The sequence below is a fragment of the Aegilops tauschii genome, chromosome 4, assembly GCF_002575655.3.
Source record: "Aegilops tauschii subsp. strangulata cultivar AL8/78 chromosome 4, Aet v6.0, whole genome shotgun sequence".
NCBI classification, from domain to species: Eukaryota; Viridiplantae; Streptophyta; class Magnoliopsida; order Poales; family Poaceae; genus Aegilops; species Aegilops tauschii.
In genome coordinates this window covers 143,396,972-143,420,276 of record NC_053038.3, presented here as the reverse complement: position 1 = coordinate 143,420,276, position 23,305 = coordinate 143,396,972, and positions in this window count along the sequence as shown.

Below are 23,305 nucleotides of genomic sequence, written 5' to 3'. Positions count from 1 at the left end.
AGGCCATAGCCACGCCCACGTCTGCCAAGACTCCACCGCCGTTCCCATACAGCTGCCAGCCCAACCAGCTGGGCAGGCACCTGCGTGGCGACGCGCGGCCTCCAGGCCAACTCAGTAAGCACCTACGTGGTGGCATGCAGATCTTCATGAAGACTCTGCCATCGCGCCAGCCCAGCAGCCAGCCAACGTGGCACTACAATGCCTCATCAGCTCGGATGCGCGTTGGAGCCAGGCGAGGCAGCGACAGCTGGTACGAGCTTCCTTGTCGTCCCCGATAAAGCAAGAAGGGCACGTCGGCAGCACATTAAATGTGTTTGTCCGATGGTGCCAGAGGATAGACTTAATCACTGTGTACCTTTCCACCTTCTGTGTGCCACTCTGGCGACCCCTTTTGACTATAAAAGGAGGCCCGAGGCGTACTGGAGAAGGATTCAGATCTTTTGGACTACGCACGCACCGCAGCTAGTTCGAGAGCTCAAGAACACTCAAATATACACCAAAGCAGGATTAGGGTATTACGAATCCTTGCGGCCCGAACCTGGGTAAACGATCTCTGTGCTGGCTACCCGACCCGCTCTTTGCACAACCCCGCGCCCGCCAACCGTAGAAGGGATCCCAGTGATTCCATAGGTGGCATTTCCACCGACACTATCAAACGTCACAACGTAATTGGGCGATCATAAAGATGCTCTACAGGTATCTCCGAAGGTGTTTGTTGAGTAGGCATAGATCAAGATTAGGATTTGTCACTCCGAGTATCGGAGAGGTATCTCTAGGCCCTCTCGGTAATACACATCATAAGAAGCCTTGCAAGCGAAGTGACTAGTGAGTTAGTTGCAAGATGATGTATTACAGAATTAGTAAAGAGACTTGCTGGTAACGAGATTGAACTAGGTATGAAGATACGACGATCGAATCTCGGGCAAGTAACATACTGATGGATAAAGGAATTCCGTATGTTGTCATAACCGTTCGACCGATAAAGATCTTTCTGGAATATGTAGGAGCCAATATGGGCATCCAGGTTATGCTATTGGTTATGGACCGGAGAGGTGTCGCAGGTCATGTCTACATAGTTCTCGAACCCGTAGGGTCCGCACGCTTAACGTTCGTTGACGATATAGTGTTAAATGAGTTATATGATTTGGTGAACGAACGTTGTTCGGAGTCCCGGATAAGTTCCCGGACATGACGAGGAGTCTCGAAATGGTCGATAGGTAAAGGTTGATATATACGACGATGGTATTTGGACACCGGAAGTGTTTCGGGACGTACCGGGCAGAAATCGGGTCACCGGAAGGGGTTCCGGGCACGCCCCCCAGGAAGATATGGGCCTTATGGGCCAAAGGAGGAAATAGACCAGCCCACAAGGGGGTTGGCACACCCCTCCCTTGGCTGTCCTACCCTATGGGGAAGGAAAGGGGAGGGTGGCCCCCTCCTGCCTTTCCCTCCTCATGAGAGAAAGGAAAGAGGGGGCACATTGTAACGCCCACGATGCAGCTATATCTCCCACGTGTCGAGGCACGACTTACAGGCATAACCGCATAGTGGTTTTGTCGCAAGAAGGGTCATCTTCACACAATCCCATGTAATGAACAAGAATGGGATAAAGAGTTGGCTTACAATCGCCACTTCACACAATTCATAAATATAAATCATACATCATCCAAAATACATACATATAGACCGACTACGGTCAAAATCCGGATGAAAATAAGACAACCCCAAATACTAGGTCCCCGATCGTCCCAACTGGGCTCCACTACTGATCATAACGACCACGTTCCTCATCGAACTCCCACTTGAGATCGATCCCATCATCTGCACTGGCATCGTCGGCACCTGCAACTGTTTTGGTAGAATCTGTGAGTCACGAGGACTCAGCAATCTCACACCCGCGAGATCAAGACTATCTAAGCTTATAGGAAAGGATGGTGTAATGAGGTGGAGCTGCAGCGGCAATAAGCATATATGGTGGCTAACTTGCGCAAATGAGAGCGAGAAGAGAAGGAACGGAACGGTCGTCATCTAGCAATGACCAAGAAGTGATCCTGAACTCCTACTTACGTCATACATAACTCAGACCGTGTTCACTTCCCGGACTCTGCCGAGAAGAGACCATCACGGCTACACACGCAGTTGATGTATTTTAATTGGGTCAAGTGACAAGTTCTCTACAGCCGGACATTAACAAATTCCCATCTGCCTCATAACTGCGGGCACGGCTTTCGAAAGATAATACCCTGCAGGGGTGTCCCAACTTAGCCCATCATAAGCTCTCACGGTCAATGAAGGATAAACCTTCTCCCGGAAAGACCCGATCAGTCTTGGAATCCCGGTTTACAAGACATTTCGACAATGGTAAAACAAGACCAGCAAAGCCGCCCGAATGTGCCGACAAATCCTGATAGGAGCTGCACATATCTCGTTCTCAGGGCACACCGGATGAGCAGTCCGTACAACTAAAACCAATCCTCGAGTTTCCCCAAGGTGGCGCTGCAAAGGGCTCTAGTTTGGACCAGCACTTAGAGGAACACTGGCCCGGGGGTTTAAAATAAAGATGACCCTCGGGCTCTAGAAAATCCGGGGGAAAAAGGCTTAGATGGCAAATGGTAAAAACAAGGTTGGGCCTTGCTGGAGGATTTTTATTCAAGGCGAACTGTCAAGGGGGTCCCATAAATCACCCAACCGCGTAAGGAACGCAACTCAAGGAACATAATACCGGTAAGACAGAAACTAGGGCGGCAAGAGTGGAACAAAACACCAGGCATAAGGCCGAGCCTTCCACCCTTTACCAAATATATAGATGCATTAATTAAATAAGAGATATTGTGATATCCCAACATATCCATGTTCCGACATGGAACAAACTTCAACTTCACCTGCAACTAGCAACGCTATAAGAAGGGCTGAGCAAAAGCGGTAACTTAGCCAAACAACGGTTCGCTAGGAAAGGATGGTTAGAGGCTGACATGGCAATATGGGAGGCATGATATAGCAACTGATAGGTAGCGCAGCATGGCAATAGAGCGAATAACTAGCAAAGCAAAGATAGAAGTGATTTCGAGGGGTGGTCATCTTGCCTGCAAGGTTCTCAGAGTTGTCGAAAGCTTGATCCTCGTAAGCGTACTCAACAGGTTCCTCGTTCACGAACTCGTCTCCCGGCTCTACCCAAGACAACAACACAAGCAAACGGAACCACAATCAATCACGAGAAATGCACAAGCAACATGATGCAAAACATGTATGATATGCAAGATAGGATATGCGATGCATATGCGTGCTCCGGAAGGAAAAAGACGAACAAGGCAGTAACTTGGCAAACCAAGCATGCCACTGGAAAGATGAGATGATTTCGGTCAAAATCGATATAAAGATCACCGGAAACGGATGCACGGTTTGCAAATGGCAAGCAAAACAAGAATGACACGAATCTGTGATTAACAACATGATAGCACTTAAAACGCAACAAGTAGCAATGCTACAACACTCCAACATAGCAACAAAGCATATGAAAGTAATCTACAGGAGATGCTTGACAAAATATGAACACTGAGCTACGGCTAGTTCACAACATAACAAGCTCAAACAAGCAAGGCAAAAGTGCAAAAGATAACAGGTTCACAGACTTGGTGAAATTACTGGACATGGCAGAAAATAGCATCAGGTAGCAATGTTCAGAGCACGAAATCAACATGCTACAAGAACTTAACATGGAAAAACAAGGCATGCAAGTATTCTACTAAATTCATATAAGAAAAGTCCCTTACTGACCATAAGCCAAAAAGGACAAGAAGATATGATGGCAAGCATGTAAACATAGCAAGTTTCGTTATCAGGTTTCAGACTTAGCAGAAAACAGAGCATGGCAGAAATAATAATATGAAGGCATCTTTGTGAGCTTGACGCACTCATCACAAAGCAATGCATGACAAAACAAGCATACCTACAGCAAGATGGAATGTTTATGAAGCTATCCATGGCAAGAACAAATACATAGCATGTGTGGATCAACTACAATAAGCTTGGGAAAAAAGAATATCATGTTAAGAATCTGCCAGAAATATTTTATAGCAAAAGTAGAGAAAGATTGAGTCATGCTATGGCACTCCATATTTGCAAACAAGGGGCGGAATGGATCAAATACAACAATATCTACAAAACATTCTTAATGAACATCACCAAAATATGCATGGATCTCTCTGTAGCATCAAGTTTACATGGCAACAAAATAACAGCAGACAGAGACTTGGAGAATTCACTAAGTCCCTGAAATCAGAAACATTACGGGGCATAGTTTGCATGCTTGTGCTAGTCACCAAAGAGATCACAAAAATACATGGCATACACCCTTAGAAATATAGCATGGCATACAACAAAACACATGTAGATCTCATGCCCATAAGATGCACAGATTAAATGATACAAAAATGACAAATCTCCAAGTTCTGTTAAGAACCAGCAGATAACAGCAACTAGCCCTCTTGCAACAGAGATTTGGGCATCAATATGACCTCTAATGAACATGATGCAATTGAACAAAATGTAGAGCATCACGAGACGAACAATTTGACATATTACACGCGCGAAACGGAGCTATATGCGGAGAGTTATGCATTGTTGAACAGGGGCACATATCATCAAAATCAAATGACTTGGGAATTTTTGGGGGGCTCGGGAAAAGTCAACGCACTCTACTGGATCGAGATCTGGCGATGGGGGCTCGAGCTCGACGGGCGGTGGCCGGAGATGGCGGCCGGTGACGGAGGAAGGAGAGGACAATGCGCCGGCGGCCGGAGGAGGGGGCGGCGGCGGCGGCGGCGGAGGAGGGCGGCGCCGGCCGGGCGCGCGCGGGCACGCCGGCGAGCGGCGAGGCGACGGGGACGGCAGCGCCGGGGCACGGCGGAGGCGGCGGGCGGCGGCTCGGGACCCGGTCGCGCGCGGGCGGGCCGGCCTCGGGCCCGGCGGGCCGCGGCGGCGCGGGGCGCGGTGGCCTACCACGTGGCGGCGGCGGCGGAGGTGGACGCGTCCGGCTCCGCCCGGACGTGTCCGGCGGCGGAGAGGAAGCGGGTCTAGGGTTTATCTGAGAATGTTTTTCGGGAGGGTCACATATAAATAGGTAGAGGGAGCTAGGAGGCTCCAAATGAGGTGCGGTTTTCGCCCACGCGATCGTGATTGAACGACCTACAGCATGGAAGAGAGTTTGGTGAGTTTTGGGCTGTTTTTGAGGGGGGGTTTTCTGCAACACACAAATGGACATTGCGGATGCCCGGTTAACCGTTGGAGTACGAAACGACCTCCAAATGGAACGAAACTTGACCGGTGGCCTACCGGTGGTATACTAAGGCCACATGACAAGCCTCGGTCCATTCCGAGAATGTTTGACACCCGCTCACGAAAGGAAACAAAAGGGGTGCACCGGGGGAGATGGGAGCGCCGGATTGCAAAACGGACAACGGGGAAAAAGCTCGGATGCATGAGACGAACACGTATGCAAATGCAATGCACATGATGACATGATATGAAATGCATGACATGAACAAAATACAAAACGAAAAACAAAACCCGACCACGGAGGGAATATCATAACACATAGCCGAAAATGGCAAGAGTTGGAGTTACAATTATGGAAAGTTACATGCGGGGTGTTAGACACCTCCTCCTTCCTTCCTCCCGCACTCCAAATAAGGAAGGGGGCGCCACTTGGGAGGAGACCCCAAGTAGGATTCGGCCAACTTGGGGCGCCCTCCTGGTTGCTCCTCCTCCCCCCACCTATATATATGTGGGAGGGGGCGCCTAGCACAATAGAACATTGTCTTAGCTGCGTGCGGCGCCCCCTCCACCGTTTACACCCCAGTCATATTTTCGTAGTGCTTAGGCGAAGCCCTGCGGAGATAGCTTCACCACAACGGTCACCATGCCATCGTGCTACCGGAACTCATCCAGTACCTCGCCGTCTTGCCAGATCAAGAAGGCGGAGGACATCATCGAGCTGAACGTGTGCTGAACGCGGAGATGTCATACGTTCGATGCTCGATCGGTTGGAACGTGAAGAAGTTTGACTACATGAACCGCGTTGTCAAACGCTTCCGCTCACAGTCTATGAGGGTACGTAGACACACTCTCCCCCCTCGTTGCTATGCATCTCCATGGATAGATCTTGCGTGTGCGTAGAATTTTTTTTGTTTTCCATGCAACGTTTCCCAACAGTATGCTCTAACTTGGCAGGGTTATATTGCTCATATCATGCATATGGTGTCTTGTTTTTTAGCCAGTTATCATATATGTGAATGCGTCATGTTTTCTTTCTATATCAGATATGTGAATTATGCAATGCCATGTTTTTTAGCCAGTTATCATATATGTGAATTATGCACCGCCATCCTGTGTAGCCAGGCATCATATATGTGAATTATCTCATGCCATCCTTTTTTCATTACGTATTCCATTTGTCGACAATCAGTGTATATTAAACTACTCTTCATGTGTATCAGCCATTTAAGCCGGTTATGGAAAAATCTGGAGCGAAAACAAGGTCTTCATAGCAGACAATGGTACCTGTTGAAGCATATATCTCAATGGTTACAGGTAGCTCCTCAAAGGAGGATTCAGAGATAGATGACCAGTCCTATATCCCACCTGAGGTATATGCTCTAACTTTCAATGTTTATATTTCTCATACATGCATATGGTGTCTTGCATTGCTTAGTTTAGACATAATATACACATATTCAATGTCGTCTGATTAGTTTAGAGATCATACATGCGAGCGTCAGCTGCTTAGTTTATGAATCAATTATGTGAAGTATATCATGCCATCATGTATACTTAGACAACAAGTTTCTGAATTATTTCATCCCAACCTATTTTAGAAAGACAACATATAGTTATGTCATGTCATTTTGTTTAGATACTCATCATATGTTGAATTATGCCATTTTGTCATGTTAAGTTATCCATCATATATCTGAAACTGTGTCATGCTATCCTGTTTAGTTAGCCATCATATATGTGAAATTGTGTCATGCTGTCCTGTTTGGTTAGAAAACATATATGTGAATTACCACATCAGTCTATCATACAATGTCTGTACATTCAATTTCTTTTCTTGTTTATCAGCCATTTGAATTGGAGGGGGTGATGGCAGTATCTAAGGGAGTAAAAACCTGTTCTTCACAAAAGACGGCGCTACCCGTCAATGCAGATAGAACCATGGTTGTACTGGCCCACGAACTAGCCCCACCACACATAATCGTGACTCTTCCAGATTGTACACCTACACCATTGGACAGAGAACCAGCTACACCCCATCTAACCCCAACCCCAGCAAATAGTAACCCACTTCTAGTTGACACAACACCATGCCGCCATAGAGTACCCCCACACGAGCAGTTTGTAAGGCAACTGCAGTGCCCAAAGCATGAAGACCACCACAGCGGACCCAAACTCCACGTTTAAAGCAGAAGATCAATTGTTCTCAAGTCAGATTCCGTAGCTATGGTCCATACTCCTTTGCTCTTGCATCACTGTATTTACTCATACCAACTAATTTCGAATTTGAAGGATCCAATTGAAACTCCAACGGCGTAACAGGTATGTTTTAAACCTATTTCTTTAACTGGATGGTTGTTCTAACTTCTTGCTCTATGTTGGTTTCAGCTTCAGTTGTATAAAAAGTTATGTTCTCATGTCATGCACATTACAAGTTTGTTAGTATTGTGTAGTTTCCCACACTTATATTATGTCTATGCTACTGTGTCTCTAAAAGATATGATTTGAACTATGTCTCTATCTTGATTTGGCAACATAAACAAGAATGATATAGACAATACGGTGACCATAGTACATAAATATATGTTTGTTTCATGATGTTATCCTGTCCACCTTACTACTGAACCGGTTTACCAAAATGAGTTTCATATACTACATGCTAAACTTGTCATGTGTCTGCTTGTTTCTCTTGTAGAATGCGAACAGAATATTGGAGAAGAGCACTCCATTATGCAATGGTAGAGAAAGTAATGCAGATAAGGTTCAAGATAGTGAGATAACCCTGTTGGTCTCCAAGAAAGGTGATAAAAACTATCTTGTAGACAGTGAGACAACCCCAAAGTCCTGCGTTGATGTAGTGTTCGAGTTACTGGCCACTACCGCTGGCACAAGCTCTTCAAACTCGCTACCTGAATCACTTCGGCTTCTTCAGTATCGGCTACAAGCTGAAAGGCATCAGTCAGTTGTGTTGCGGCAAGAAGCCGAAGGACTGAGGAAGTGACTGGAGAATTTATATGCATACTTTCTGATGCAATAGCAAGCGCTGGAGGATTTTAGCACCAAACAAGAGAAAACTAATAAGCTTGCTAAGCTTATTGCCAGCATGGTGGGTATCCAAGATATCATTTCTTGAGCTCTTCTGAAGTGGTATCAGTTCTGGACTTGTTTTGCTACCGCGTTTATTTTCACTGGTGGCCAATTTAGACGCCCAGTGTATGTAATATGCTCCTTCGTTCACTATATTTGCACCGGTGGCGAACTTTGATTCCTAGTGGATGTAATATTTGTAATAGCCGTAATAGCCTAGAGTAAGTTGCTTGCTTATTTATTTCCTTATTTTATTGTTTATTTATTTTTTGCTTGTAGTCGTTGCAGTTCTTTTTCCGCGGTAACCTTTTTATTTAGAACTAGGCCACAATAAGCATGGGCAACATACGGACCATTGTAACCATGGTCCCGCCGCCTGCTGTAGTGCGCCTCCTAAGGTCCGTATGATCCATGGGCCTTCTACAGGCCATAGAATCAGTGGGCCTTCTACTGGCCGTATGATTGATTGGTCAAACATGGGTCACACTATTCATGGACCAATAGTGCTCCGCAGTGTGGGCCGTAAATGGTCTAGAATGGGAATCGTCTGATTATGGGCCGACCATAATGGGCCGTTAATAGGCCAGTATGTATAACAGGCTTAATTCTGTCGGCAGGTATAACGGGTCTTTAACGGGCTTAATTCTACGAAAACATCCCACTGGGTTAACGGGGCACAAACGAGCCGACTGTAACCACGGGCTGAATTTGGCCCATCAGTGGAATATGCCAGTAACGGACCGTAAGTAATCGTATGCTAGAAATGAGCCCAAGAATAAATGGGCCCTTAGAAGGCCGAAAGGTAACACGGGCTGGAAACAGCCCAATGGAATAATGGGCTGTTAATGGGTATAAAGCGATATATTGTTCATTGTGGGCTAGTTTCACCATGGGCCATTGATGGGCCAAGAGTTACAAAGGGCCTCATATGGGCCGAAAGACGTCATGGGCCATACATGGGCCGGGAGTTACAATGGGCTGGAATCATATTGGACGGCCTAGATAAAGCTACTGAGCCTAATTCGGATAGGTCATCACGGGCCATGAGTGAGCGGGCTATAAATGGGCTATATGCGAACATGCCATTAATAGGCTTTGTGTGGGTCGGGCCACTACCTTTTGACCAAGTCAAATGGGCCGGCCTTTTGACCTGAATGGGCCGCTGTTGGGCCGAGCCACGTGTCAACGTATCATAGGCGCGTCCCGTCCATTAGCTAGATGACATCTGTCCCAACCATGAGCCGACACGTGGATCCTCCAGCGAATGAGAATTTTAAACGTGGAAAATCCCCATTGGTCCGGGCTATTAACGGGTTATCAGATCCAAACCGGAACCCGATAGCTTAAGGCGACCCGTTAAGGTGGAAGCCACGTGTCGGTTACCCTTGACGCAAATACTTCCATGACGCACCATTTGTCGTCGTGGAAGTGGACACTTCCATGATGATAATTTTGCTATTGTCATGCAACACTTCTACGATATCATCACGAAAGTGTATTTTTTGTAGTGAAGGGATGATGCAGCACAGCTACGGTAAGTATTTCCCTCAGTTATGAAACCAAGGTCGTCAATCCAGTCGGAGAACCAAGCAACACTATGTGAATCATACCTGCACGCAAAGAACAAATACTTGCAACCAAACGCGAAAGAGGGGTTGTCAATCCCTCTACAGTAAAAAGATAGATTAAATTGTACGAGATTGGATAAAATATATCTAACAAAAACACGGAATAAAATTAGTAAAGAAAAAGTGCAGCAAGGAATTTTTGGGTTTTTGGAATAATAGATCTGAAAGCAATATCATAAAAGATAGACCCGTGGGCCGTATATTTCACTAGTGGCTTCTCTCGAGAAAAATAGCATACGGTGGGTGAAGAAATTACTGTTGGGCAGTTGATAGAACTTCAAATAATTATGAAGATATCCAGGCAATGCTCATTATATAGGCATCACGTCCAAGATTACTAGACCGACTCCTGCCTGCATCTACTACTATTACTCCACACATCCACTGTTATCCAGCATGCATCTAGTGTATTAAGTTCATGGAGAAACGGTGTAATGCAATACGAATGATGACATGATGTAGACAAGATCTATTCATGTAGGAATAGACCCCATCTTTTTCTCATTAATAGCAATGACACATGCGTGCCTCGCTACCCCTTCTGTCACTGGGTGAGGACATCGCAAGATCAAACCCATCACAAAGCACCTCTTCCCATTGCAAGAAAAATCAATCTAGTTGGCCTAACTAAACCAAAGATCCGGAGAAGAAATACGAGGCTATAACAATCATGCATATAAGAGATCAAAGAAAACTCAAATAATATTCTTGGATACATCTGATCATAAACTCGCACTTCATCGGATCCCAACAAACACACCGCAAAAAGTCATTACATCAAATAGATCCAAGAACATCAAGGCGAACATTGCATTGAGAATCAAAAAGAGAGAAGAAGCCGTCTAGCTACTGCCTACGGACCCATAGGTCTATGGTGAACTACTCACGCATCATCGGAGTAGCACCAATGAGGATGATGAACCCCTCCATGATCGTGTCCCCCTCCAACAGAGTGCCGGAAAGGGCCTCTAGATCGGATCTCGTGGTTTTGGAACTTGCGGCGGCTAGAATTGTGTTTCGATCGCTCCCCTAGCGTTTCTGGAATATCTGAGAATTTATAGAGCTGAGAGGCGATGGAGGAGACCTCCCCACCCATTAGGGCACGCCAGGGGCCTCTAGCGCGCCCAGGTGGGTGGTGGGCCCCATGGGCCTCCCCTCTGGTGCTTCCTTGGCTCCCAAGTTGTCTTCTGGTCCAAAAAATATCTCCAAAAAGTTTTGCTGCGTTTGGACTTTGTTTGATATAGATATTCTGCGAAGTAAAAAACAAGCAAAAAAACAACAACTGGCACTGGGCACTATGTCAATAGGTTAGTCCCAAAAGTTGATGTAAAGTTTCTATAAATGAAGGTAAACATTCAAGAATGATAATATAACAACATGGAACAATTAAAAATTATAGTTACATTGGAGACGTGTCAAGATACAACTCCGAGCTTACGTTACCGTGGTGTAGCGCCCAAGATGCGATTCTATCCCAATCATGTGATGAATTCATGATTGGGCCACAATTGCATTTCGAGCGCATAGCAAGGTGGATATAATTACAACATACCATGTACTGAATAGATGAGAATACAAGATGTAAGCTTACACTCGCCACAAGCTACAACATCAATACAAAAATTCATCAATACATAGCAATCATTTATCACTCTCGCGTCAGATCATCGATCGAAGAAGAAGAAGAAGCAGAAGAAGAAGAAGAAGAAGAAGAAGAAGAACTCCAAAAGCAAACATTTATCACTCTCGCGTCAGATCATCGCATTACCTGTACCTGCAACTGTTGTTTAGAAATCTGTGAGCCACGAGGACTCAGCAATCCCATTACCATGGGTATCAAGACTAGCAAATCCTAATGGGTAGGGAATGGATAAGTGGTGAGGTTGCAGCAGCACAAAGCATTGTATGGTGGCAAACTTACGAGTACAAGAATAAGAAGAGAAACTACGCATAGCGGTCGCAAACTGGTAATGATCAAGAAGTGATCTTGAACTGCTTATGAGTCAAACATAACCCCACCATGTTCTCTTCTCGAACTCACTCGAAAAGAGACTGTCACAGTTACGCACGCGGTTGGTGTATTTTAATTCGGATATGATCTCAGGTTCTCTACAACCGGATATCAAAAACTCCCATCTGCCACATAACTGCGAGCATGTCTTTCGAAAGATCAAACCCTGTAGGGGTGTCCCAACTTAGTCCATCACAAACTCTCACGATCAACGAAGGAAAATCCTCCTTCGGGAACAACCCGATCAAGCTCGAAATCCCGGTCCACAAGACATTTCAACAATGGTAAAACAAGTCCAGCAAGACCTCCCGGCGTGCCGACACCCTAATAGTAGCCGCGCGTATCTCGTCTCAGGCCACGATCAGATGGGACAAGCTATGAATAAAACCAATCCTCGAGTTTCCCCATGGTGGCCCTGCAGGCTGCCAAGTTTGGACCAACACTCATGAGGAGCACTGGCCCGAGGTTGATAATTAAGTCCTCGAGGTCCGAAAAGTCCCTATGCAAGTTTTAGTTGTTATTAGGAAAATGGTAAAACCAATGTTGGTACTTGCTGGAAGAACAAAACACCAAGCAAAAGGCCGAGCCTTTCACCCTTTACCAAGTATATAGATGCATTAACTAAATAAGAGATATTGTGATATCCTATGATATCCATGTCCCAACATGGAACAACCTGCACTGCACCTGCAACTAGCAACGCTATAAGAGGGCCTGGCAATTTGGGAAGCTTGATAAAAAAAATGGTAGGTAGCGACATAGCAATAGCATCGAGACAATTAGTAAAGCAAAGATAGTAGTGGTATCAAGGATAATGATCATCTTGCCTGAAATCCCGCTAGGAAGAAGACCGAAACCATGAAGTAGACGAACGGCCGTAGTCGAACGAATCCTCACAATCGCAACATTTTCGGAACTATCAAGAAAAGGCAACACCGGAAAGAAGCAAACAACATGGTAAACCAACAAGCATAAACATGTATGATGCATGTGAAGGGTAACGTAGTAATTTCAAAAAAATTCCTACGCACACGCAAGATCATGGTGATGCATAGCAACGAGAGGGGAGAGTGTTGTCCACGTACCCTCGTAGACCGACAGCGGAAGCGTTATCACAACGCGGTTGATGTAGTCGTACGTCTTCACGATCCGACCGATCAAGTACCGAACGCACGACACCTCCGAGTTCTACACACGTTCAGCTCGATGACGTCCCTCGAACTCCGATCCAGCCCAGTGTTGAGGGAGAGTTTCATTAGCACGACGGCGTGGTGACGATGATGATGTTCCACCGACGCAGGGCTTCGCCTAAGCTCCGCAACGGTATTATCGAGGTGTAATATGGTGGAGGGAGGCACCGCACACGACTAAAATATCGTATATCAAGTGTGTCTATGGGGTGCCCCCCTGCCCCCGTATATAAAGGAGCAAGGGGAAGAGGGCCGGCCATGGGTAGGTGGCGCGCCCAAGGGGGGAGTCCTACTCCCACCGGGAGTAGGACTCCTCCTTTCCTTGTGGGAGTAGGAGAAGGGAAGGGGAAAGGAGAAAGAAGGAAGGGGGCGCCCCCCTCCCTAGTCCAATTCGGACTAGCCCATGGGGAGGGGTGCGGCCACCTTTTGAGGTCTTTCCCTCCTTTCCCGTATGGCCCATTAAGGCCCAATACGAATTCCCGTAACTCTCCGGTACTCCGAAAAATACCCGAATCACTCGGAACCTTTCCGAAGTCCGAATATAGTCGTCCAATATATCGATCTTTATGTCTCGGCCATTTCGAGACTCAGCGTCATGTCCCCGATCTCATCCGGGGCTCCGAACTCCTTCGGTACATCAAAACTCAATAAAACTGTCATCGTAACGTTAAGCGTGCGGACCCTTCGGATTCGAGAACTATGTAGACATGACCGAGACACCTCTCCGGTCAATAACCAATAGCGGGACCTGGATGCCCATATTGGCTCCCACATATTCTACGAAGATCTTTATCGGTCAGACCGCATAACAACATACATTGTTCCCTTTGTCATCGGTATGTTATTTGCCCGAGATTCGATCGTCGGTATCTCGATACCTAGTTCAATCTCGTTACTGGCAAGTCTCTTTACTCGTTCCGTAATACATCATCCCGCAACTAACTCATTAGTCACGATGCTTGCAAGGCTTATAGTGATGTGCATTACCGAGTGGGCCCAGAGATACCTCTCCGACAATCGGAGTGACAAATCCTAGTCTCGAAATACGCCAACCCAACAAGTACCTTTGGAGACACCTGTAGAGCACCTTTATAATCACCCATTTACGTTGTGACATTTGGTAGCACACAAAGTGTTCCTCCGATAAACGGGATTTGCATAATCTCATAGTCAGAGGAACATGTATAAGTCATGAAGAAAGCAATAGCAACATACTAAACGATCGGGTGCTAAGCTAACGGAATTGGTCAAGTCAATCACGTCATTCTCCTAATGAGGTGATCTCGTTAATCAAATGACAACTCATGTCTATGGCTAGGAAACATAACCATCTTTGATTAACGAGCTAGTCAAGTAGAGGCATACTAGTGACACTCTGTTTGTCTATGTATTCACACATGTATTATGTTTCCGGTTAATACAATTGTAGCATGAATAATAAACATTTATCATGATATAAGGAAATATATAATACTTTATTATTGCCTCTAGGGCATATTTCCTTCAGTCTCCCACTTGCACTAGAGTCAATAATCTAGTTCACATCGCCATGTGATTTAAGATCAATAATTCACATCACCATGTGATTAACACCCATAGTTCACATCTCTATGTGACCAACACTCAAAGGGTTTACTAGAGTCAATAATCTAGTTCACATCGCTATGTGATTAACACCCAAAGAGTACTAAGGTGTGATCATGTTTTGATTGTGAGATAATTTTAGTCAACGGGTCTGTCACATTCAGATCCGTAAGGATTTTGCAAATTCCTATGTCTACAATGCTCTGCACGGAGCTACTCTAGCTAATTGCTCCCACTTTCAATATGTATCTAGACCGAGACTTAGAGTCATCTAGATTTAGTGTCAAAACTTGCATCGACGTAACCCTTTACGACGAACCTTTTGTCACTTCCATAATCGAGAAACATTTCCTTATTCCACTGAGGATAATTTTGACCGCTGTCCAGTGATCTACTCCTAGATCACTATTGTACTCCCTTGCCAAAATCAGTGTAGGGTATACAATAGATCTGGTACACAGCATGGCATACTTTATAGAACCTATGGCTAAGGCATAGGGAATGACATTCATTCTCTTTCTATCTTCTGCCGTGGTCGGGCTTTGAGTCTTTACTCAATTTCACACCTTGTAACACAGGCATGAACTCTTTCTTTGACTGTTCTATTTTGAACTACTTCAAAATCTTGTTAAGGTATGTACTCATTGAAAAACTTATCAAGCGTCTTCATCTATCTCTATAGATCTTGATGCTCAATATGTAAGCAGCTTCACCGAGGTCTATCTTTGAAAAACTCCTTTCAAACACTCCTTTATGCTTGCAGAATAATTCTACATTATTTCTGATTAACAATATGTCATTCACATATACTTATCAGAAATGCTGTAGTGCTCCCACTCACTTTCTTGTAAATACAGGCTTCACCGCAAGTCTGTATACAACTATATGCTTTGATCAACTTATCAAAGCGTATATTCCAACTCCGAGATGCTTGCACCAGTCCATTGATGGATCGCTGGAGCTTGCATATTTTGTTAGCACCTTTAGGATTGACAAAACCTTCTGGTTGCATCATATACAACTCTTCTTTAATAAATCCATTAAGGAATGCAGTTTTGTTTATCCCTTTGCCATATTTCATAAAATGCGGCAATTGCTAACATGATTCGGACAGACTTAAGCATAGATACGAGTGAGAAACTCTCATCGTAGTCAACATCTTGAACTTGTCGAAAACCTTTTGCGACAATTCTAGCTTTGTAGATAGTGACACTACTATCAGCGTCCGTCTTCCTCTTGAAGATCCATTTAATCTCAATGGCTCACCGATCATTCGGCAAGTCAATCAAAGTCCATACTTTGTTCTCATATATGGATCTTATCTCAGATTTCATGGCCTCAAGCCATTTCGTGGAATCTGGGCTCACCATCGCTTCTTCATAGTTCGTAGGTTCGTCATGGTCTAGTAACATAACCTCCAGAACAGGATTACCGTACCACTCTGGTGCGGATCTTACTCTGGTTGACCTACGAGGTTCAGTAATAACTTGATCTGAAGTTCCATGATTATCATCATTAACTTCCTCACTAATTGGTCTCGGAGTCACAGGAAATGATTTCTGTGATGAACTACTTTCCAATAAGGGAGCAGGTACAGTTACCTCATCAAGTTATACTTTCCTCCCACTCACTTCTTTCGAGAGAAACTCCTTCTCTAGAAAGGATCCATACTAAGCAACGAATGTCTTGCCTTCGGATCTGTGATAGAAGGTATACCCAACTGTTTCCTTTGGGTATCCTATGAAGACACATTTCTCCGATTTGGGTTTGAGCTTATCAGGATCAAACTTTTTCACATAAGCATCGCAACCCCAAAATTTTAAGAAACGACAACTTTGGTTTCTTGCTAAACCTCAGTTCATAAGGCGTCGTCTCAACGGATTTTGATGGTGCCTTATTTAACGTGAATGCAGCTGTCTCTAATGCATAACCCCAAAACGATAGTGCTAGATCAGTAAGATACATCATATATCGCACCATATCTAATATAGTATGATTACGACGTTCGGACACACCATTACACCGTGGTGTTCCAGGTGGCGTGAGTAGTGAAACTATTTCACATTGTTTTAACTGAAGGCCAAACTCGTAACTCAAATACTCTTCTCTACGATCAGATCATAGAAACTTTATTTTCTTGTCATGATGATTTTCCACTTCACTCTGAAATTCTTTGAACTTTTCAAATGTTTCAGACTTATGTTTCATCAAGTAGATATACCCATATCTGCTCAAATCATCTGTGAAGGTCAGAAAATAATGATACCTGCTACGAGCCTCAATATTCATCGGGCCACATACATCTGTATGTATGATTTCCAACAAATCTGTTGCTCTCTCCATAGTACCGGAGAACGGCGTTTTAGTCATCTTTCCCATGAGGCACGGTTTGCAAGCATCAAGTGATTCATAATCAAGTGATTCCAAAATCCCATCAGTATGGAGTTTCTTCATGCGCTTTACACCAATATGACCTAAACGGCAGTGCCACAAATAAGTTGCACTATCATTATTAACTTTGCATCTTTTGGCTTCAATATTATGATTATGTGTATCACTACGATCGAGATCCAACAAACCATTTTCGTTGGTGTGTATGACCATAGAAGGTTTTTATTCATGTAAACAGAACAACAATTGTTCTCTAACTTAAATGAATAACCGAATTGCAAAAAACATGATCAAATCATATTCATGCTCAACACAAACACCAAATAACACTTATTTAGTTTCAACACTAATCTCGAAAGTATAGGGAGTGTGCGATGATGATCATATCAATCTTGGAACTACTTCCAACATACATCATCACCTCGCCTTTTACTAGTCTCTGTTTATTCTGCAACTCCCGTTTCAAGTTACTACTCTTTAGCAACTGAACCAGTATCAAATACTGAGGGGTTGCTATAAACACTAGTAAGTACACATCAATAACATGTATATCCAATATACCTTTGTTCACTTTGCCATCCTTCTTATCCACCAAATACTTGGGGTAGTTCCGCTTCCAGTGAACAGTCCCTTTGCAGTAGAAGCACTTAGTCTCAGGCTTAGGACCAGACTTAGGCTTCTTCACTTGAGCAGCAACTCGCTTGTCGTTCTTCTTGAAGTTCCCCATCTTCCCTTTGCCCTTTTCTTGAAACTAGTGGTCTCGTCAACTATCAACACTTAATGTTTTTCTTGATTTCTACCTTCGTCGATTTCAGCATCACGAAGAGCTCGGGAATTACTTTCGTCATCCCTTGCATACTATAGTTCATCACGAAGTTCTACTAACTTGGTGATGGTGACTAGAGAATTCTGTAAATCACTATTTTATCTGGAAGATTAACTCCCACTTGATTCAAGCTATTGTAGTACCCAGACAATCTGAGCACATGCTCACCAGTTGAGCGATTCTCCTCCATCTTTTAGCTATAGAACTTGTTGGGGACTTCATATCTCTCAACTCGGGTATTTGCTTGAAATATTAACTTCAACTCCTGGAACATCTTATATGTTCCATGACGTTCAAAACGTCTTTGAAGTCCCGATTCTAAGCTGTTAAGCATGGTGCACTAAACTATCAAGTAGTCATCATATTGAGCTAGCCAAACATTCATAACGTCTGCATCTGCTCCTGCAATAGGTCTGTCACCTAGCGGTGCATCAAGGACATAATTTTTCTGTGCAGCAATGAGGATAATCCTCAGATCACGGATCCAATCCGCATCTTTGATACTAACATCTTTCAACATAATTTTTCTCTAGGAACATATCAAAAATAAACAGGGAAGCAACAACGCGAGCTATTGATCTGCAACATAATTTGCAAAATACTATCAGGACTAAGTTCATGATAAATTTAAGTTCAATTAATCATATTACTTAAGAACTCCCACTTAGATAGACATCCCTCTCATCATCTAAGTGATTACGTGATCCAAATCAACTAAACCATGTCCGATCATCACGTGAGATGGAGTAGTTTCAATGGTGAACTTCACTATGTTGATCATATCTACTATATGATTCACGCTCGACATTTCGGTCTCTGTGTTCCGAGGCCATATCTGTATATGCTAGGCTCGTCAAGTTTAACCCGAGTATTCCGCGTGTGCAACTGTTTTGCACCCGTTGTATTTGAACGTAGAGCCTATCACACCCGATCATCACGTGGTGTCTCAGCACGAAGAACTTTCGCAACGGTGCATACTCAGGGAGAACACTTTTATCTTGAAATTTTAGTGAGAGATCATCTTATAATGCTACCGTCAATCAAAGCAAGATAAGATGCATAAAGGATTAACATCACATGCAATCAATATAAGTGATATGATATGGCCATCATCATCTTGTGCTTGTGATCTCCATCTCCAAAGCACCGTGTTCGTGATCTCCATCTCCGTAGGACCGTGTTCGTGATCTCCATCTCCGAAGCACCGTGTTCGTGATCTCCATCTCCGAAGTACCGTGTTCGTGATCTCCATCTCCGAAGCACCGTGTACGTGATCTCCATCTCCGAAGCACCGTCATGATCACCATCGTTACTGGCGCGACACCTTGATCTCCATCGTAGTATTGTTGTCGTCTCGCCAACTAATTGCTTTTACGACTATCGCTACCGCTTAGTGATAAAGTAAAACTATTACATGGCGATTGCATTTCATACAATAAAGCGACAACCATATGGCTCCTGCCAGTTGCCGATAACTCGGTTACAAAACATGATCATCTCATACAACAAATTATATCACATCATGTCTTGACCATATCACATCACAACATGCCCTGCAAAAACAAGTTAGACGTCCTCTACTTTGTTGTTGCAAGTTTTACGTGGCTGCTACGAGCTTAGCAAGAACCGTTCTTACCGACGCATCAAAAGCACAACGATAGTTTGTCAAGTTGGTGTTGTTTTAACCTTCGCAAGGACCGGGCATAGCCACACTCGGTACAACTAAAGTGAGAGAGACAGACACCCGCCAGTCACCTTTAAGTAACGAGTGCTCACAACGGTGAAACCAGTCTCGCGTAAGCGTACGCGTAATGTCGGTCCGGGCCGCTTCATCTCACAATACCGCTGAACCAAAGTATGACATGCTGGTACGCAGTATGACTTATATCGCCCACAACTCACTTGTGTTCTATTCGTGCATAGCATCAACGCATAAACCTGGCTCTGATACCACTGAAGGGTAACGTAGTAATTTCCAAAATTTTCCTACGCACACGAGAGGGGAGAGTGTTGTCCACGTACCCTCGTAGACCGACAGCGGAAGCGTTATCACAACGTGGTTGATGTAGTCGTACGTCTTCACGATCCGACCGATCAAGTACCGAACGCACGGCACCTCCGAGTTCTACACACGTTCAGCTCGATGACGTCCGTGGAACTCCGATCCAGCCGAGTGTTGAGGGAGAGTTTCGTCAGCACGACGGCGTGGTGACGATGATGATGTTCCACCGACGCAGGGCTTCGCCTAAGCTCCGCAACGGTATTATCGAGGTGTAATATGGTGGAGGGGGGCACCGCACACGGCTAAAATATCGTATATCAAGTGTGTCTATGGGGTGCCCCCTGCCCCCGTATATAAAGGAGCAAGGGGAAGAGGGCCGGCCAAGGGGAGGTGGCGCGCCCAAGGGGGGAGTCCTACTCCCACCGGGAGTAGGACTCCTCCTTTCCTTGTGGGAGTAGGAGAAGGGAAGGGGAAAGGAGAAAGAAGGAAGGGGACGCCCCCCCTCCCTAGTCCAATTCGGACTAGCCCATGGGGAGTGGTGCGGCCCCCCTTTGAGGTCTTTCCCTCCTTTCCCGTATGGCCCATTAAGGCCCAATACGAATCCGTAACTCTCCGGTACTCCGAAAAATAACCGAATCACTCGGAACCTTTCCGAAGTCCGAATATAGTGGTCCAATATATTGATCTTTACGTCTCGGCCATTTTGAGACTCCTCGTCATGTCCCCGATCTCATCCGGGACTCCGAACTCCTTCGGTACATCAAAACTCAATAAAACTGTCATCATAATGTTAAGCGTGCGGACCCTTCGGGTTCGAGAACTATGTAGACATGACCGAGACACCTCTCCGGTCAATAACCAATAGCGGGACCTGGATGCCCATATTGGCTCCCACATATTCTACGAAGACCTTTATCGGTCAGACCGCATAACAACATACGTTGTTCCCTTTGTCATCGGTATGTTACTTGCCCGAGATTCGATCGTCGGTATCTCGATACCTAGTTCAATCTCGTTACTGGCAAGTCTCTTTACTCGTTCCGCAATACATCATCCTGCAACTAACTCATTAGTCACAATGCTTGCAAGGCTTATAGTGATGTGCATTACCGAGTGGGCCCAGAGATACCTCTCCGACAATCGGAGTGACAAATCCTAATCTCGAAATACGCCAACCCAACAAGTACCTTTGGAGACACCTGTAGAGCACCTTTATAATCACCCATTTATGTTGTGACGTTTGGTAGCACACAAAGTGTTCCTCCTGTAAACGGGAGTTGCATAATCTCATAGTCAGAGGAACATGTATAAGTCATGAAGAAAGCAATAGCAACATACTAAACGATCGGGTGCTAAGCTAACGGAATGGGTCAAGTCAATCACGTCATTCTCCTAATGAGGTGATCTCGTTAATCAAATGACAACTCATGTCTATGGCTAGGAAACATAACCATCTTTGATTAACGAGCTAGTCAAGTAGAGGCATACTAGTGACACTCTGTTTGTCTATGTATTCACACATGTATTATGTTTCCGGTTAATACAATTCTAGGATGAATAATAAACATTTACCATGATATAAGGAAATATATAATACTTTATTATTGCCTCTAGGGCATATTTCCATCAGCATGTCCATTTTAATGAAGCATTGCATGGCAAAGTGCAACAAACAATACTACAAATTAAGTGGAGCTCAATATGCAATGAGTTGCATATTGACGCAACACCACATTCAATCATTTAGTTCACTCCCGTTTATGCTACTCATCAAAATTAAATGTTGGTTAACATGGCAAGAGGTGAAGCATAAGTAAACTACACATTTAGGCATTTTAAATGAGACCAGAAATAACAAACAGCAATTCCAGAAAATCCCCATGTGCATAATTTGGATTTGGTACAGTTCTGCCCTATACACAATTTTAGGGTTGTTAAACATGCAAAGTAAGGGCACCAAGTTAATCTATGCACTTTTCTAGACCATTTACATATAATGTTTATTTAATTTAGAGGTACGGTTATTTAGTTATGAAATAAACAATTTTAACATATCACTTATGCAAATTAAAGTAAACAACAATTTTTAACATTTTTTAACATGGATGAAAGTTGCATATCATTAAACTAGATGAAATTCTAAGCATTTTACATATAAGAATCATTTTAATATGATGCACGATTGTTGAGTTATTATATACATGAAGTTCGGGGTCCAAACTGTAAATATGCAGGCTCTGGATAATTACTAAATTCGTCAGAGAGGGGAAAAACGTGTCGGGCTGAATCTGGAGCATGTTAGGCCAGCAGTGCGCAGGGCGCTGGATCTGGTGGTTCTCACCATGGGCCATCGGGCCGGCTGGTGGAGAGGCTGGCTGCAACGCCTTGCTGGGCCACGGGTTGCGATCAATGCTCGCGGGCGCTGGATCGGAGCGGGACGAGGTGCGGGGCGGCTCGGTGCTGCTGGTCTTCTCCTTCATCAGGAGACGGGACGAAGGCATGGCGGCAGGGCAAAGCAGAGGCCGACGCGGGACTTGGGGTTGGGCGCCAGTGATGGGGAACTTGGGCAGGGACGACACGGGGACATGGATCGAGGCGGGAACAAGCGGACGGAGGCGCGTCCCGTGGCGGTGACGAAGTAGAGGAATGGCGCCATGGATGGGTGCTGTTGTTTGTGTTTCCTGTCGAGAGAGCATAGTGGGAGGGATGTCAGAAAGAGAGTGAATCCAGAGGTGAGGGAAGGGAGAGAGAGATGGAAGAGGCATGGGGTGGCCTGGACCTGCTGCTGGTCCAGCAGCTCACATGCGAGGGCTCGAGAGGCGGCGTCGTCTGACTTCCCTGGCAGTAGCGTGAGGTACTAGTTCGGTGTCACGCCCCGATCTGGATCGAGGAGACCAGAGTAGGCAGATGAGAGAAAGGGGATGAGGATTGCGTGAGGAAGGGGGTGAGCGAGAGAGAAACTGGGTGGATATTTAATTTACTCAAATAACAGCCTGTCCAATACAACGCTCACGCGGGGGTTAAGTACCCCTCCACCCAGCTGGCTCACGCACCGGCCACACACACTTATAGCTGGCTCACGCACGCACTCACGCTTGGCACAGCCAACTAGCAGTCACGCGGTGGTGCCTTGCACTGCCGTGGTGACATTCTCCCCTCCTTGAGAACGTACTTCTTCCTCCGTTGCATCGTCTTCCCAGATGCTGGCTTGCGGGTAACGCCGGCGGAGCACGTCGTAATCCTCCCAGGTGATCGTCGGAGGAATTTTGTCCCAGGCCACTTGCAGACCACGGGTGCGTTGCCCTTCTTCATCAT